General features: G+C 37.1%; 1 protein-coding gene across 9 annotated transcripts in view; it reads right to left on the reverse strand.

Annotated features, from left to right (window-relative positions):
• The window catches only part of rftn1b (raftlin, lipid raft linker 1b), a 435159-nt gene that overhangs the window by 106992 nt on the left and 310486 nt on the right, over window positions 1–17681 (reverse strand). The gene's annotated exons all lie outside the window — the stretch shown is intronic.

Here is a 17681-nt window from a genome sequence, read left to right on the forward strand (position 1 = left end):
AGGACTGTTTTGACTCAGTGTTGTTTCAGTGCCAGAAGTATATATCTTCCATTCGCTTTCCCCATTTGGGATTGGGAAGTGTTTTTTTGTAACATTGTAAGCCATGAACCAAACAAAACAACAAGCAACAAGCTGTAACCAGGTCTTAAAAAGTCTTGACAAAAATGTCTTAAAGAGCACATATGATAAAAATGATCTTTTGTAAGCTGTTTTGTACAGAACTGTGTGTAGGTATAGTACAGTGATATACTAATCATGTTGGAAATATGTTAGAAACATACTAGAAACACAATAGTACTATGCCAATCATGCTAGCAACATACTAGTGACATACTAATCATGCTAAAAACATGTTAACATTAACAACATGACAATCATACTAGAAACACAATAGTACCATTCTAATCATGCTACCAATGTCCTAGTGACATACTAATCATGCTGAAAACATGTAGCAACATGATAATCACGCAAGGAACATGATATTACTATGCTAATCAGGCTAGCAATGTACCAGTGACATACTTATCATGCTAGAAACATGTTAGCAACATGGCAATCATACCAAAAACATACTATTCATGCTAGTAACATACTAGTGACATGCTAATCATGCTGAAAACATGTTAGCAACATGATAGTCATACTAGAAAAACGATATTACCAAGATAATCATGCTAGCAATTTACCAGTGACACTAACCATGCTAAAAACATGTTAGCAACATGACAATCATACTAGAAACATGTTAATCATGCTAGTAACATACTAGCGACATACTAATCATGCTGAAAACATGTTAACAACCAGATAATCATACTAGAAACGCAATAGTACTACGCTAATCATGCTAGCAATGTACCAGTGACATACTAATCATGCTAGAAACATGTTAGCAACATGGCAATCACACTAAAAACATACTATTCATGCTAGTAACATACTAGTGACATGCTAATCATGCTGAAATCATGTTAGCAACATGATAGTCATACTAGAAAAACGATATTATTAAGCTAATCATGCTAGCTATTTACCAGTGACACTAACCAGTTAACCTGTTAACAACCAGATAATCATACTAGAAACGCAATAGTACTACGCTAATCATGCTAGCAATGTACCAGTGACATACTAATCATGATAGAAACATGGTAGCAACATGGCAATCATACTGGATACATGCTAATCATGGTAGCAACATACTTGTGACATACTAATCATGCTGGAAACATGTTAGCAACATGACCTTCATACTTGAAACATGATAGCAGCATGCAAATCATGCTAACAATTTACTAGTGACATACTAATCATGCTGAAAACATGTTAGCAACATGATAATCACGCTAGAAACACGATAGTACCATGCTAATCATGCTAACAATGTACTAGTGACAAACTAATCATGCTGGAAACATGTTAATAACATGCTGATTATGCTAGCAACATGCTAGTAATGCCTTTTTAAAGCTTTTTAAGTTTAAAAGGATAGTTCTTCCAAAAATCTGACACACTCAGATTGCCATTTTCGTTTGCTTGTATGCGTTTTTTACTCTCAAAGTATTCATTGACATTATTATAAACAATCTGAATCATTATTATAAGAAACAATCATTATTATAAGAAACCTGACTCGTTCCCGCTCCATTCTATGACATCAGTTTGTGGGCGTGTCTGTCACTGTGTAATTATGAATAATCGTAACTCGAAGCGGTTTTGTTTGCCTCCAAAGGAAACCCGCAGAGCTCCCCGTGTGTCCGGGTCTCCTGCTGATCTCAGGGACGCCCGTTCCTGCGTCTTCTGTGTGCGCGTGTGACATTTGGGACAGAGATTAAACCCACTAACCCAGAGCTCCATCCAACCACACAGTCACAGCGCAGCAGGGCCCTGACTCACCTCTGTCACACACACACATGAATTCACACTTCCCGCCAACACACGGCCATCTGCTGCCTGAACACATTCTCCTCATCTCGCTCCTGCAGCACGCACGCCTGTATCCTGAGTTTAACATACACACATCCGAACAGCAGAACCAAAGGTTTGTCTATTAAACACTCTCATTTACAATCATACAAAAAGACAAACTTGATTTTTGGGTAATCAATCCTGTTTCAGAGTTTTGTAATGTAAATATTCATTCATTTTCATCCGGCTTAGTCTTTGATTATCAGGGGTGGCCTATGAATATGGCTACGGTGTAAATGCACAGCACAGCTACAATCTTATTGCCACATTATATCATTATGATGATATGATATTGTTGCCTTCCCTGCTGAAAAATCCACCTTAAACCAGCCTAGGCTGGTTTTAGCTGGTCGACCAGGCTGGTTTTAGAGGGGTTTTGGCCACTTCCAGGCTGGTTTCCAGCCATTTCCAGCCTGGTCTTAGCTGGTCAGGTTGGGAGATGACCAGCTAAAACCAGCTTGACCAGCCTAGCCAAGCTGGGAGTCCTGCCAAAACCAGCTATATCCAGCTTAAACCAGGCTGGTCAAGCTGGTTTTAGCTGGATTTGGCTGGTAATTTTCCAGCCTGACCAGCTAGACCAGGCTGGAAATGGCTGAAAACCAGCCTGGAAGTGGCCAAAACCCCATCTAAAACCAGCCTGGTAGACCAGCTAAAACCAGCCAACCAGCCTAGGCTGGTTTAAGCTGGATTGTTCAGCAGGGTTTTGTGATTTCCTGAAGATAAATACCAATAAAAAATAATGCAACTGGAATAACTACAGCAGTCAGCATCATCGATCTCATGAATTAAGAGCTTGTGATGACACATGATGATGAGAGCAGGTGTTGTAGTCATGTCCCACTTCTTAGCTGTAAATTTTGAAGGCCTTCCTCTTCGCACTTGGTTTCAAGTGCCAAGGGGAAGGGATAGGGCTGAAAAAATAGAATTAGGATTGGGCCTTCCCAGCAGGCACACAACATCATAAGATGTTAATATTAGGTTAGATTTAGTTCGTTATATCAGGTGACCAAAATTTAATGTCTAGTCAGCATCTAAGGACATCGTTATTTTGACGAGCAATAACAACGTCAACTTACGTGGACATCTGGTTGATTTTAGGTTGTGTTGGAAAGTGACCAAAATCCAACGTCTGATAGATGTCCTAGTGGTAACGTCCACACAATGTAAAGGTGTAACATGATTAGACAATGAGTTTTGGTTGATTTTAGGTTGGATGTTGACGTCAGCCTGACGTTGGGTTCTGACGTCAACCCGATTTTCATTTCCAAACAAATTCCAACGTCCCCACAACGTTGGAGTACGTTAGGGTACAACATCATGGTTTCCGTTACATTCATTCGTCCGTGATGGGGCACCACACCAAAACTTCCCCCGCCACGACTACATTACAGCTTCTCATTCCAAACATTCGGTCATTTTTTTTAATAGCAGGTGATAATCGCAACAAAAACTTATTAAAAGATAAGTGGATTATAAAACATATATGTTTAACCCTTTAAGGTGACGTGCGGACTAACTGACAGACAGATGCAAACACGACGTGGCTTTCAGTTATGACTAGGGCCACATGGAATCTGTGCGCGCAGAATTCAGCAAATTTTATGCAGATATTCGGCAGAATTACGCAGATTTTTAGCCCATCATTAATTCTGTTTATTTACTTGTGTAAATGTGCGTAAATCTATATTTATTCAGATTTCAAATAATCACAGTAATTACATTTTAAACATTAAATAAAAGTTAAAAAGATATTATTTTTTATTTCATATATTAAGGTTTTAGTAATGATACTCCCAAAATAATTCCGCAGAAATGCGCAGAGTTTTAGCAAAATTCTCCACAGAAATATCAAAAAAACGTCCACAGGTTTCGTCTGGCCCTGCTTATGACGAACACAGTTTCCATAATAATATTTTATTTATAGATAAAGGTCTGGTTCTGCATACAATGACTTTATCTTGCTGGAGTTTATAGCCGTTTCACTTTACTTCAGGACGCATTAATGCCGCTCTGTAGGCCTATTGGAGACATTAAAAGATATTTCTAGCAAATCTAATAAATGTTAGAGACATACTTGTTACGTAAATGCACTAAATCACACTTCAGCAGCGTTTATTTGAGGGCGCGCAAGAAGTTTTGTGCACGAGAAGAGGAAATCGACGCTCGAGCACAGAGATTGACATGCTCGTAGGCTATTACATGAACGCGATCTCGACTTAATACTCCGCTCACGACATTTCTCAATGAATTATCGCCACATGTAGTTGATAAATCTGTGTAAAATGCCCAACAGAGCCTGCCACCACAGCTGGAAAAAATCATAGAGGAAACCTTGAATGTCAATATGACGTCATGTTGATATCCTGTGCCTGCAGGGTTATTACAACCTAACAGACTCATCCTCCTCAAAACTGACAGTTTGAGGGGCGTGGTTAGCTATGCTAGACACGCCCACAACCTCAGACGGACATAATCTGAGTATTTAACTGAAAACAATCAGGAAATACAAACTTTATATTACAAGGGTAAACTAATCTTTATTTTCTTAATGACATGCGCAGACGAATTGTTCACCACAAAACTAGCAATGTGAGCTAATCATAAATCATGGGCTGTTTCTCAATTCCAAGAAGGCAGAGAACGGACTTGTGTTTTTGTAGAGACTGGCATTTCCAGGTGTTCTCGGAAGAACAAACTCTGGAGACCGCGAGCACAGAGAATGCGTCCTGTGAGAAATGAGATGCTGCATTCTTCCTGATGGTCACATGACCTTCACGTGTTTTTAATGTAATTTTAAATAATTTTAAATAATTTAAACATGACAGCATTCATACTACGATTTATTGTTTTTCCCCATTTCAATATATATACTGTGCATAAAGACTTAAATACGTTGCACAATTTAAATGAAACAGATTTTAATACAAATTTCAGCAAACAAACAGCCCTAATGTGTTTATTCCTTTATTAAGATGTCCACGGTAATGTTTATATTCACTGTTTCATTTAGGGAAACTCCTGAGGTAAATACATTATATCGCTGAACTTTAATAATAAATCTATAATAAATGCTGCGCCTCCCACCTCCAGTCGCAATGACTTCTGAGACTTCCAGAGCGAGCTCGGTGCTCAAGTCTGCATCGGTGCGTCCTCGATATCAAGAACACATCCGGGAAGTTTTACGAATCCTCCTTACTTGCAGTCTTAAGTATTGGAACTGAACTTTGGCAGCTGATGATGACGTTACACGAGAACACAAGACCACTGAAGAACGCATATTGGGAAACACCCAAATGATTCTATTTGTAGGCTACTTTAAGCGACTTTATTTACAAAAATGCCTAAGAAAAACTCGACTCTTGTGCATCTTGAGACAAAACAATGGCGCTGATGTATTTTAACATACTTCACTGCAAGTTATTTTCATTCAAGACTGCCTTTTCAAATATGCAATTTAGGACTAGAAAACTGGGGGTCTGTGTCTTATTTTGTTCCTACGTGCTGTTATTTCAGAACACTTGAGCTGTCATTTGAACTGCAGTTATGATGCTGCTTTCTGATTCTTTTTGTAGCTTGACAGACGTGAACTTCTACATGCAAAACAACCACTCGACGACTCTTCTTTTGTGCTCGGCAGAACAACACGCCGGCAGGAGGCCGAGTAAATAAAGGCTTCTCGCTTTTTAGAAGAAGGAGTCCCGTAAAGAGATTACAATTGTGATATTTCTATCCTACAGGCTTAATGCACCTCCTCTGCAGCGTTTGGCAGTGTTTGTGGAAAGCCTTTAGCGGGGTTAAACAGCAGTAAGTTTGACAGAAGAGATCCAGCCGCTCGCTCGCAGGAGTGCTGCTTGTGGGAATAAAAAGCTTAAAGCTACACTGATCTAGACTTCCTTCAGATTCAGTTCGCTCAAAGGTTTCTCTCAGACGCGGATCTTAGACACAGCTGGGCTGCACTGTTGGTGAGTGGCTGTTTGCCTGCGGATAGTGTGTGTGTGTGTGTTTTCACCTCTCTCTATCTTTGCCCACAGGAATGCCGATATCACTGCTGCTGTCATATTCAGTGTTTCCGGGTCTGCAGGAGATCCAGCTGTGTGTGTGTGTGTGTGTGTGTGTGTGTTTGGTGGCATCGCCATGACAACAACCTTCGTTGGGATCCATCAAAACCTATGTATCCCCATTTTTTAATCACTGCATTAATAATGTATCACATCTTTCTTGATGTCAGCTTATTTACCGAGCCATGCATAATGTTATTCAAGCATATCGGCCTTAATGGCTTCTGGTCCGTACCGGTACCCCTGCGAGGTGCACGGCAATTATCCAAAAAATGATGCATAAATCACCCACCCTCGTCGCTCAAGTGGAACTGTAGCTAAAATTGAACATGGGGGAGCTTGACAGTTGACATTTGGAGTTATAAACACAGTCAGATGCGTTCGGCGCGGGGTTATGAGTAATGCCTGGCGAATGGCTTTGAAACGATGATGCTGATATGATGGTGCTCGTGTGTGTGTGTGTGTGTATATACACAGTTGTGTTGTTTGCATCTTTACTATCATGTTTGGGTCGGTTTTGGAGGGAAAACTGTAGTGATGTTAAGCATGAGCTTCACACATGGTGGCTAATCCTGATGTGGGAGAGCTGGGCCTGGATCCAGACACTCTGGCTGAATATTAAACAGGGCTACATGAGATCGACTGATGTCTGAACTCTGTCTAAAACCTCTTGTAAATGAAAGATTATATTTATGATAATATCTAATGAATTCTTTGATATGGTAGTCATTTCAAAACAAAGTCTGTGACAGTTTAGTCACTTGGTCACACTTAATTTTGATGGTCCGTTTGTTGAATTTAAGTTACTGTATATTGCATCTGCATGGCATTTAATTCTCGTTAAATTATAAGTAGAGTGTTAGATTGGTGTAAGTTGACATGTACTTGCACAGTTTCTTATAGTGAGTTAAATGTTTTGTGGCAGTATTAACAGATATTAAGCAGACAGTCTACTAATAATCAAAAAGACCATCAAAATAAAGTGTTACCAGTCATTTTTAACTAAATTTTTTTCCACAATGTAGTGCTGGGTTCATACAAAGACTATCGAATACACAAGGCGTGTCACTTGTATAGTTCTGAATGGGGAAAAGTGTGGCAGTCAATATGGCGAATGAAGCCCCGCCTACTAGTACAGGAGCCAATCATCGATCGAAATAGATTGCCGATTATCCGGGAAAGAAGCTCTGATATGACGTGTGCTTTTATGACAGTTTTTTGTGGTCAAAATCTGGAATCTTAACAAATGCTTGCTTTACAGATATAAAAAATATATCCACATAAAGCTTGAAATCTCGACCTTTAAATGAACAACACTTGAAGACAAAAGTTTTCTGGCTTTTGTAATCTGTATGAAATGAATACAATATACAGTCCGTCCTGTCAAATGCACATCGCGTGACAGCAATTAACACCCTCAAACTTGTAAACAAAGAGTCACTGTCATTTCTGGAGGAGATTCACCATCAAGAACAAGTTATGAATTACTTCTGAAGACCAGCGCGATCTGACGAAGCATTACCCAGAGGATGATAATGTGCAGAACGGCCATACAGGGCATCCAGAAAGTATTGATAGCGCTTTACTTTTTCCACATGTTTTTATGTTACAGCCTTATTCCAAAATAGATTAAATTCATTTATTTCCTCATAATTCTACACACAATCCCCCATAATGACAATGTGAAAAAAGAGTTTTTGAAATTGTTGCAAATGTATTAAAAATAAAAAACTTGAAAATCACATCAGTATTCACAGTCTTTACTGTAAAGCTTTAAATTGAGCTCAGCTACATTCTGTTTCCACTGATCATTCTTGAGATGTTTCAGCAGCTTAATTAGAGCTTGATTTCAGTTTATTTGACATGATTTGAAAAGGCATACAACCTGTCTATATAAGCTCCCAGGGTTGATAGTGCATGTCAAAGCACAAACCAAGCATGAAGACAAAGAAATTATCTGTACACCTCTGAGACAGGATTGTCTCAAGGCACAAGGCTGTTACAAAAAAATCTCTGCTGCTCTGAAAGTTCCAATGAGCACAGCGGCCTCCATCATTTGTAAGTGGAAGATGTTTGGAACCACCAGGACTCTTCCTAGAGCTGGCCGTCCATCTAAGCTGAGTGATCTGGGGAGAAGGGCCTTAGTCAGGGAGGTGATCAATAACCTGACGGTCACTCTGTCTGAGCTCCAGCGTTCTTCTGTGGAGAGAGGAGAACCTTACAGAAGGACAACCATCTGTGCTGCAATCCACCAATCAGGCCTGTATGGTAAAGTGGCAAGACGGAACCCACTCCCCGCCTGGATTATGCCAAAAGGCATTTGAAGGACTCTCAGACTATAAGAAACAAATTTCACGGGTCTGATGAGACTACAGTTGAACTCTTTGGAGTAAATGCCGGGCCTTGTGTTTGATGAAAACCAGGCACCGCTCATCACCAGGCTAATACCATCCCTACAGTGAAGCATGGTGGTGGCAGCATCATTTGGTGGCTGTGGGGATGTTCTTCAGCAGCAGGAACTGGAAGACTAGTCAGGATAGAGGGAAAGATGAATGCAGCAATGTACAGAGACATCCTGAATGAAAACCTGCTTCAGAGTGCTCTTGACCTCAGACTGGACCGACGGTTCGACTTTCAGCAGGACAATGAACAAAGCACACCGCCAAAATATCAATGGAGTTGCTTCACAACAACTCGGTGAATGTCCTTGAGTGGCCCAGCCAGAGCCCAGATCTAAATCCTATTGAGCATCTCTGGAGAGATTTGTAAATGGCTGTACACCGTCGCTTCCCATCCAACCTGATAGAGCTTGAGAGGTACTGCAAAGAGGAATGGGCAAAAATTTCCAAAGACAGGTGTGCCAAGCTTGAAGCATCATATTCAAAAAGACTAGAGGCTGTAATTGCTGCCAAAGGTGCATCAACAAAGTATTGAGCAAAGGCTGTGAATACTGATGTACACAAGATTTTTCAGGTTTTTTATTTTGAATCAATTTGCAACAATTTTAACTCTATTTTTATATTGTCATTATGGGGTATTGTGTGTAGAATGTTGAGGAAATTATTGGATTTAATCCATTTTTAAATAAGGCTGTAACATAAAATAAATGTGAAAAAAGTAAAGCGCTATGAATACTTTCACTGTATAAATGAGTCTATTTTTTAAAAAAGTGGTGTGTTCCTTTTAATGTCCTGACCAAAAAACAGACTCATCCTACTCAAGCAGGTATAATGACCTGCTTGAACCATTGCTTTAAACTGGATTTCTCAACAGATCTCTTCTTTAATCTTTCACTTTCTTCAGTTTCCTCCTCGCCGGCCTCTCTCCTGCTCTCTTGTCTTCTCCTCTGGATGTTTCTTTTGGGTGTGTTTGTTTTCTGAGAGCAAGGAATGGCTACATGAAGGTCTCTTTCATCTGCACTTTTGCTGTGATTTGAGGGATTGGCAGGGGAGGAGTGTTTGATATCTCGCCTCGCTCTTGCTTTTCTTTTTTCGCAGGTTTATCCCTCAGGGCCGCTGCTGATGCGAGCAACTGTCTCTACTGTGACAAACGCCAAAGATAAAGCAAGGCAGCTTTACTGAAGCCATCAAAGGTTGGCAGACGTCTCCGTACTATGATTCCTCATCCACGTGACACAACACTGATCTACTTTCTGCTTGTTTTGCTCTTGGAGATGAAGTCACACATGCACATCATCCCAACATCATACTTACAATTGTAGTCAGAATTATTAGCCCTCCTGTATATTTGTTTCTCCAATTTCTGTTTAACGGAGAGAAGATTTTTTTCAACACATTTCTAAACATAACTGTTTTAATAACTTATTTCTAATAACTGATTTATTTTATTATATAATGATGGTTTGTTCTGTAGAGAAATGAAAACAAAATATTGCTTAAGGGGGCTAATAAAATAAAAAAATGGATTAAAAAATTAAAAACTTCTTTTATTTTAGCCGAAATAAAACAAATAAGACTTTCTCCAGAAGAAAAAATATTACAGGAAATGCTATGAAAAATTCCTTGCTTTGTTAAACATTATTTGGGAAATAATTAAGAGCTAATCATTTTTAGGGATACTATTATGCAGTTAAAGTCAGAAATATTAGCCCCCTGAATTAATAGCCCCCTGTTTATTTTTTTCCCCAACTTCTGTTTAATGGAGGGAAGATTTTTTCAACACATTTCTAAACATAATAGTTTTAAAAACCTATTTCTAATAACTGATTTATTTTATCTTTGCCATGATGACAGTAAATAATATTTGACTAGATATTTTTCAAGACACTTCTATACAGCTTAAAGTGACATTTGAAGGCTTAACTAGGTTAATTAGGTTAACTAGGCAGGTTAGGGTAATTAGGCAAGTTATTGTATAATGATGGTTTGTTCTGTAGACTGTCGGAAAAAAAAATTTAGCTTAAAGGAGCCAATAATTTTGTCCCAAAAATGATTTTTTAAAAATTAAAAACTGCTTTTATTCTAGCCGAAATAAAACAAATAAGACTTTTTCCAGAAGAAAAAATATTATCAGACATACTGTGAAAATGTCCTTGCTCTATTAAAAATAATTTGGGAAATATTTAAAAAAGAAAAAAAAAATCAAAAGGGGGCTAATAATTCTGACTTCAACTGTAAGTCACTTTCGTAAATTACTCACTGCATTTAAATATAATATTTGTAATTTAATATTTAAATATTGAATTATTAACTTTTAAAGTTGAATGCTAAATTAAATATATTAAATATAATATTACAAACACATCATACAGATAACAAAATAATATAGTTGTTGTAATTATGATCAAAATTATAATCCTGCTACATGTTGATGTCTAACGGTTCACTAACATTACAGAAAACAGTTTTATAATGTTGATTTTATAAGAATATTACTCAAATATATCAAGTAAAAATTACAGAAATCCGTTTGGTAAAGATTACTGATCATTTATTATGAACTAACTAACAACATATAATTGGTAACTGATAATAAATAACTAATAATCGAGTAACAGTATTTAGAAAATAATAAAGATTATATATACATTATATAGATACAGTATATATTATATATAGATACAGTGCTCCACATAAATAAGTACATCCCACACAGATCACTCTCTTACATTAGATTAGTCAGAAACAAAGCTAACACTGAAACTAATCTAACAGAACTTAAAGGAGACCTATTGTGCAAAACGCACTCTTATTAGGGGGTTTTATGTTTTTTTTTATGATTAAAAACTGGTTTTATTCTAGCCGAAATAAAAAAATAAGACTTTCTCCAAAAGAAAAAAAAATTATAGGAAATACTGTAAAAAAAAGTCCTTGCTCTGTTATACATCCTTTGGGAAATATTTGAAAAAAAAAAATCAACAGGAGGGCTAATCATTTTCATGGACGAAGCATGAATTGTTAAAAGGCTGTCATTATTTACTTGCTCTTATGTTGTTGTGAACTTGTATGGCTTATATCTTTCTTTTGACGAATGCAAAAGGAGATCTTCAGAAGAATGTGATGTTTTCCATATGACAAATGTTTAAAGGAGCTGTCAAGCTTCTGAAATGACAAAAAGAAAAAGAAAAAAATGTCTATGGGACTGTTAGTCTTCTGAAGTCCTCGAATAACTTTGTTTGGAACAAAGTGGAAATAAAAAAAAACATTAATATTAATAATATGTTTTTAAAATAAAGCAATTTTTTTTAGGTGCAATACCTTTAACAGTAAACTATAAAGAAACAGATGTATTCATGATAAAATAAATGAAGGCTATACACTCATGTCATTCAAATGTTTGGGGTCAGAATAAATGAAAAACTAATTAATTAATCAATTAATAAAAACAACTAATAAATAAAACAAAAACAAATGAATAATAAATTAATAAATAATAAAACTAAAATAAAAAAAAATCAATTAATAAATAAATTAATCAATTAATAAATAAATTAATCAATTAATAAATAATAACTAAAATTTAAATACTAAATGAATAATATATTAATATTATAAATAAATAATATTTTATTACATATTTTTAAAAATACTAGTATTCAACTTAAATGACATTGAAATGCTTAACTAGGTTAACTAGGCAGGTTAGGGTAATTAGGCAAGTTATTGTATAACGATGGTTTGTTCTGTAGACTATCAAAAAAAAAATATATATAGCTTAAAGGGGCTAATAATGTTGACCTTAAAATGGTTTATAAAAAAATGAAAAATAGCTTTTATTCCAGCCAAAATTAAATGAATATTAAAAAGTATATTTAAAAATATTATTAAAATAAATAAAAAAAATAAATAAAAAATAATATATATATATATATATATATATATATATATATATATATATATATATATATATATATATATATATATATATATAATTTTTTTTTATATATATAATTTAAGGGGGCTAATAATTCTGACTTTAACTGTATACCCCATATAAAATAAACTCCAATATAAAATAAGCCGTTTCAGTGAATGTTTAAACACATCAGTAAACACGTATAACACATATAGAGTGTTTTTGTCTTTCTTTATCTTACTCAGCCAGACACCTACAGTCATTAACATTGCTGTATAGAAACAAAGTGTGTCTCCAATCTTTAAAATGCCTCAGAAGGAAAAAAAAAACCTGGCTCTGAAACAAAAGGTGGCTGTGTATATATAACAGAATTGTCCTTTTTGGGTCAGCTGTTCCTTTAAGACGAGCGACCGAGTGTGTCTATGACTTCAGTAATGAGTTTTTGCTGCAGTATTCTTGCTTTTCAGTGCATGACGCATTAACGTGAGCGGAGGTCGAGCCAAGAGTTCATCTCGACAAGCGCTGAGCTGTGTAATGTTACAGTACGGCTTACAGATCAAGCTCAGGTGGAAAAACACGTAAAGCAGGACTAGCCAAGAGATCAACGCTAATACACAGAGGAGACCTAGTGTTTTACATTAAAGCTTCATTTGCCAGGAATGTGTTTCAGGATTCTTGGTGCATCCATGAAAACAGAATAATTCCAGGGCTTTCTGAGTCATTCAGAGAACTCTTTATTTGACAAACTAAACTTCTCTGACCACATTTCTAGAACTGCTCGATCTTATTAGCACTCTATAACATCAGAAAGGTCCGACCCTTTCTATCTGAACATGCAGCTCAACTCCTTGTTCAAGCTCTTGTTCTCTCCAGACTGGACTATTGCAACTCTCTACTAGCCGGGCTTCCAGCTAACTCTATCAAACCTCTTCAGCTGCTTCAGAACGCAGCAGCACGAGTGCTCTTTAATGAACCTGAAAGAGCACATGTCACTCCGCTGCTCATCCGTTTGCACTGGCTTCCAGTTGCTGCTCGCATCAAATCCAAAGCTTTGATGTTTGCTTACAAAGCGACTTCTGGCTTTGCTCCTTCTTATCTGCTCTCACTTTTGCAGATTTATGTGCCCTCCAGAAACTTGCGTTCTGTGAATGAACGTTACCTCGAGGTTCCATCCCAAAGAGGGAAGAAAACACTTTCCCGAACTCTCGCATTCAATCTGCCCAGTTGGTGGAATGAACTCCCTAACTGCATCAGAACGGCAGAGTCACTCTCTGTTTTCAAGAAACGACTAAAAACTCAACTATTTAGTCTCCACTTCCCTTCCTAATCTGCAATTGCCTCTCTGGCCCCACCGCTAACTGTATTACCAAAAATAAAAAATAAATAAATAAATTACAAATGTTTTGCTTCTTTCACTTTACATACCTGAAACTTGCCTTCAGCACTTACATTGTTGCTCTTATAGTTGTGTAAATTGCTTCCTTGTCCTTATTTGGAAGTTGCTTTGGATAAAAGCGTTTGCTAAATGACTAAATGTAAATGTATTTCATGCAATCCCAGCCAAGAAGCTTTATATGCTGTTTTGATGAGTTTTGCTAACATTAAAGACCACTGGTGCGCAAGACGGTGTCCTAAATTGGGTAACACTTTATTTTAACCAACCTGGGCTTATTGTGGAAACGTACTGTAGCCCTGCGGATGTTTCTGCGGACCGCGAGATACGTCCCGGGAGGTACGTATTCGAGCGTTTTTTGTTTTCGCGGATCCGCGAGAGGCCGATGTGCGTGCTTTTTCGCGTCTCGGGCCCCTCTCGGGAACACGCGCCGTTCTTGCGCGAAAAGCTGCCGGATCGGCCGACCCGGCCGCCCTCCTCTTCCTCCTTCCCTAAACCCGAGCGACGGTTTGCAAAAGCCATCCAAAAAAAAAAAAAAGGCAAAAGCCCTCGTCTTCGATTTTGACCGCGTTTTCGGATCCCGCCGTGTTCTCGCCCTTATTTTTCGGATTCCGTTTTTCATCTTACCTGATTTCTGGAACCGCTGTTCCCCGGGCTCGATCCCGGTCGTCGTGTCTGCGGCCGGCTCCTCCTCCTCCTCCGGGGCCTCTGCTCTGCCGACGCAACGCTGTGAGCTAAGCGGACAAACTGGTTGCATCAGGAAAGCCCTCCACTCGGAGGCGAGCAGTCGGCCAGCGAGCGCGAAGAGGAGGAGCGGAGCGGCGCTACACCGCCCCGTAGCGTTCGCTCGAAAAAAACTAAACGCGTCCGTACGTACCTCCGGCCACGTAAATCGCGGTCTCCAGAAACGTCCGCGGGGCTACGTTTCCAGAATGAGCTTGGGTTGATTTTAATGGACATTTCATGCTATTAACAAACTATTAACTGAGATTTCTGGTTTTAATAAACTAATTAGCTGCTTATTATTCTGGTTTTAATAAACTAATTAGCTGCTTATTAATAGTTAGTAAGATAGTAGTTGAGTTTAGGTATTGGATTGGATGGATTTAAAATAAGATCATATTTTATAAGTTCCAATAAACTGCCAAAACTGTATTAAGAGGCAGTTAATAGGTAATTAAATAATGTAGGAATTGGTTCTAAAGTGTTACCAATTAAATGTATTACATGAATAAAAGATCTGAGCTCTACATTCATTATTTGACCGGAATTTTAGGAAACACATTTACATGATTAGTTAATACCTACCATTTAATAAACTTGTTATTGCCTGTAGTAAAAGCAAAAAAGTGGGTCACACATTACTTTAATGTATAATTCCTTCACTTTATTTGTACTTCAATAAACAAACCATTACTAAGACATTTAGCTTAATAAACGATTTATTAGCTGCTTATTTATAGTTAGTAAGACAGTAGGGTTCAGGTATTGTGCAGGATTAGGGATGTCATATAAGATCATAGTTTATAAGTGCTGATAAAAAGTTCATATCCTAGTATAGGCAGGTAAAACAGTTAGTTAGTGTGCAAAATGCAATACATTTTTACTTAAAGTAAGGTTTTACCCTGAAAAACATGTGTACTCATGCAAAAACTCGTTATTAATCCTCTAGTGATCTTTATATGTGAATCAGACTTGCGATCAAAAAGGGACAAATGCCTGTAAAGGACCCTCTGATTTATTTCATTGAAATCAATCATATTTATTTTAGTTTGGTCATATTTTTTCTATTTTATTTCTATATTTTGAGAGAGTTTTGTGATGATAATGAATATTTATGCAGTAAATAACATCAATTTTTTATCACTGAAAACAATGGAATTTTTGTAATTATTTATATATTTTTGTTGTTGCCATATTTACAGGTAAAATAGAGACTAAAATGACTAAAGACTAGCAAATAGCTAAAGTCATATAACCCTGCTGTGATGTTTGTTTGTTTTTCAAATATTTCCCAAGTAATGTTGAATCGATTTACGCAAAGTGGAATCATTTCCTAAATTCCTACTCTGAACAAAATTATATGAACAATTTATCATGAAAGCATATGTTTTTAATTCATTGTAACTTCTCAAACTAAGCTAATGATGTTCTAACTGTCTTAAGTCAGTTTAACATAATATAAGTTCAATGGACTCATAAGGTTAATTTGATTTAGCTTAAAAATGTAAGGCAACCAGGGGATTTTTTTTTACGGTGTACTTATTTTTACTAATTCTTTTTACTAATTCTTATTATTCGGTATTTTTTTTGGAAAATTACTGGTAAATTGCAGTAAAGAGATCAAAATACTTCAGAAATCATTCTAATATGCTAATTTGGTGCTAAACCCCTTTACCAGGCATCATATATGGTAACTTAATTTACATACAATATATAGGCTATATATAGAGAAAAGTCATAAAAGTTCAAAAGTCTTGTAATAACCACCAGTAATACTCCAGGGTTTGAGTTGGGTATTTCAATGAGTATAAATGGTCAAGTTGAATTCCTTAATATTGTAATTGTTTATTTTCAGAATGTTCTGGAAAAGAAAATAAAGTTTAAAAAAAAGCACCATATAAAAAAAATCAGTTATATACAGTTGAAGTCAGAATTATTAGCCCCCCTTTGAATTTCTTTTCTCTTTTTCAAATATTTTCCAAATGATGTTTAACAGAGCAGGGAAATTTTCACAGTATGTCTGATAATATTTTTTTCTTCTGATGGAAGTCTTATTTGTTTTATTTCGACTAGAATAAAATCAGTTTTAAATTTTTTAAACACTATTTTAAGGACAAAATTATTAGGCTTTTTTTTTTTTTGATAGTCTACAGAACAAACCATCGTTATACAGTAACTTGTCTAATTAGCCTAACTTGCCTAGTTAACCTAATTAACCTAGTTAAGCCTTTAAATCTTATAGAAGTGTCTAAAAAATATCTAGTAAAATATTATTTACTGTCATCATGGCAAAGATAAAATAAATATATATTTTTTAAGTTGTTAAAAGTTGTTAGAGGTGAGTTATTAAAACCTTTAGAAACGTGTTGAAAAAATAATAAATTTTTAATATTAATAATTCTGACTTAAACCATATGGGCAGCACGGTGATGCAGGGGGTAGTACAATCGCCTCACAGCAAGAAAATTGCTGGTTCGAGCCCCGGTTGGGATTTCTGTGTGGAGTTTGCATGTTCTCCCCGCGTTCGTGTGGGTTTCTCCAGGTGCTCCGGTTTTCCCCAGAGTCCAAATACATGTGCTATAGGTGAATTGAATAATGTGCTTGTTGAACTGCAGATACAGGAGACCCGTCGACAGAGCTTAAATCCTCTCCTCTTTCAATGAAGTCGCCGGTGTGTAAGCATTTTGGATTTCAAGTGAGTTATGTTGACAACGTTCGTGTTGTCGACAAAAAAAAAACACAGTTTTGCAAGCTCTGCTATGTACGTATTAGGGTTCGTCCGATAGACAACACCGGCATCGCGATCCTCCGCCCGCCCCCGTTGCAAATCCGCTCGTGAAAAATACACACTCAGGCCCTGTTTACACTGTCTTTGTTTTTAAAAGGCATTTTAGAACAACAACGATTTGACATCCACAGTGGCGTGTAGCATTTCTGAGCAGCCCTCCTTCCTCTCTACCTCTGGAAACGCACATCACGTGACCACACACACAGACACAGACGCGCACACACACAGCCATGGGCTCGAGACAGCGGGTTCAGGCAGTCAGAGGATCAGTAGACTACTTCAATCTTTCACTCACTTGTACTTAGTCATTTTAGCGAACACCTCAGATACTGTTGGCTGGTTCCTGTTGGTTGTGCGTCTTTTTTACCGACGCCATTATAACGACACAGATCACTGCCTATTCACGAGTCCCGCAGAAAAAGTGATTGACAGG

This window comes from Danio rerio, chromosome 16 (assembly GCF_049306965.1).
Source record: "Danio rerio strain Tuebingen ecotype United States chromosome 16, GRCz12tu, whole genome shotgun sequence".
Classification (NCBI taxonomy): Eukaryota; Metazoa; Chordata; class Actinopteri; order Cypriniformes; family Danionidae; genus Danio; species Danio rerio.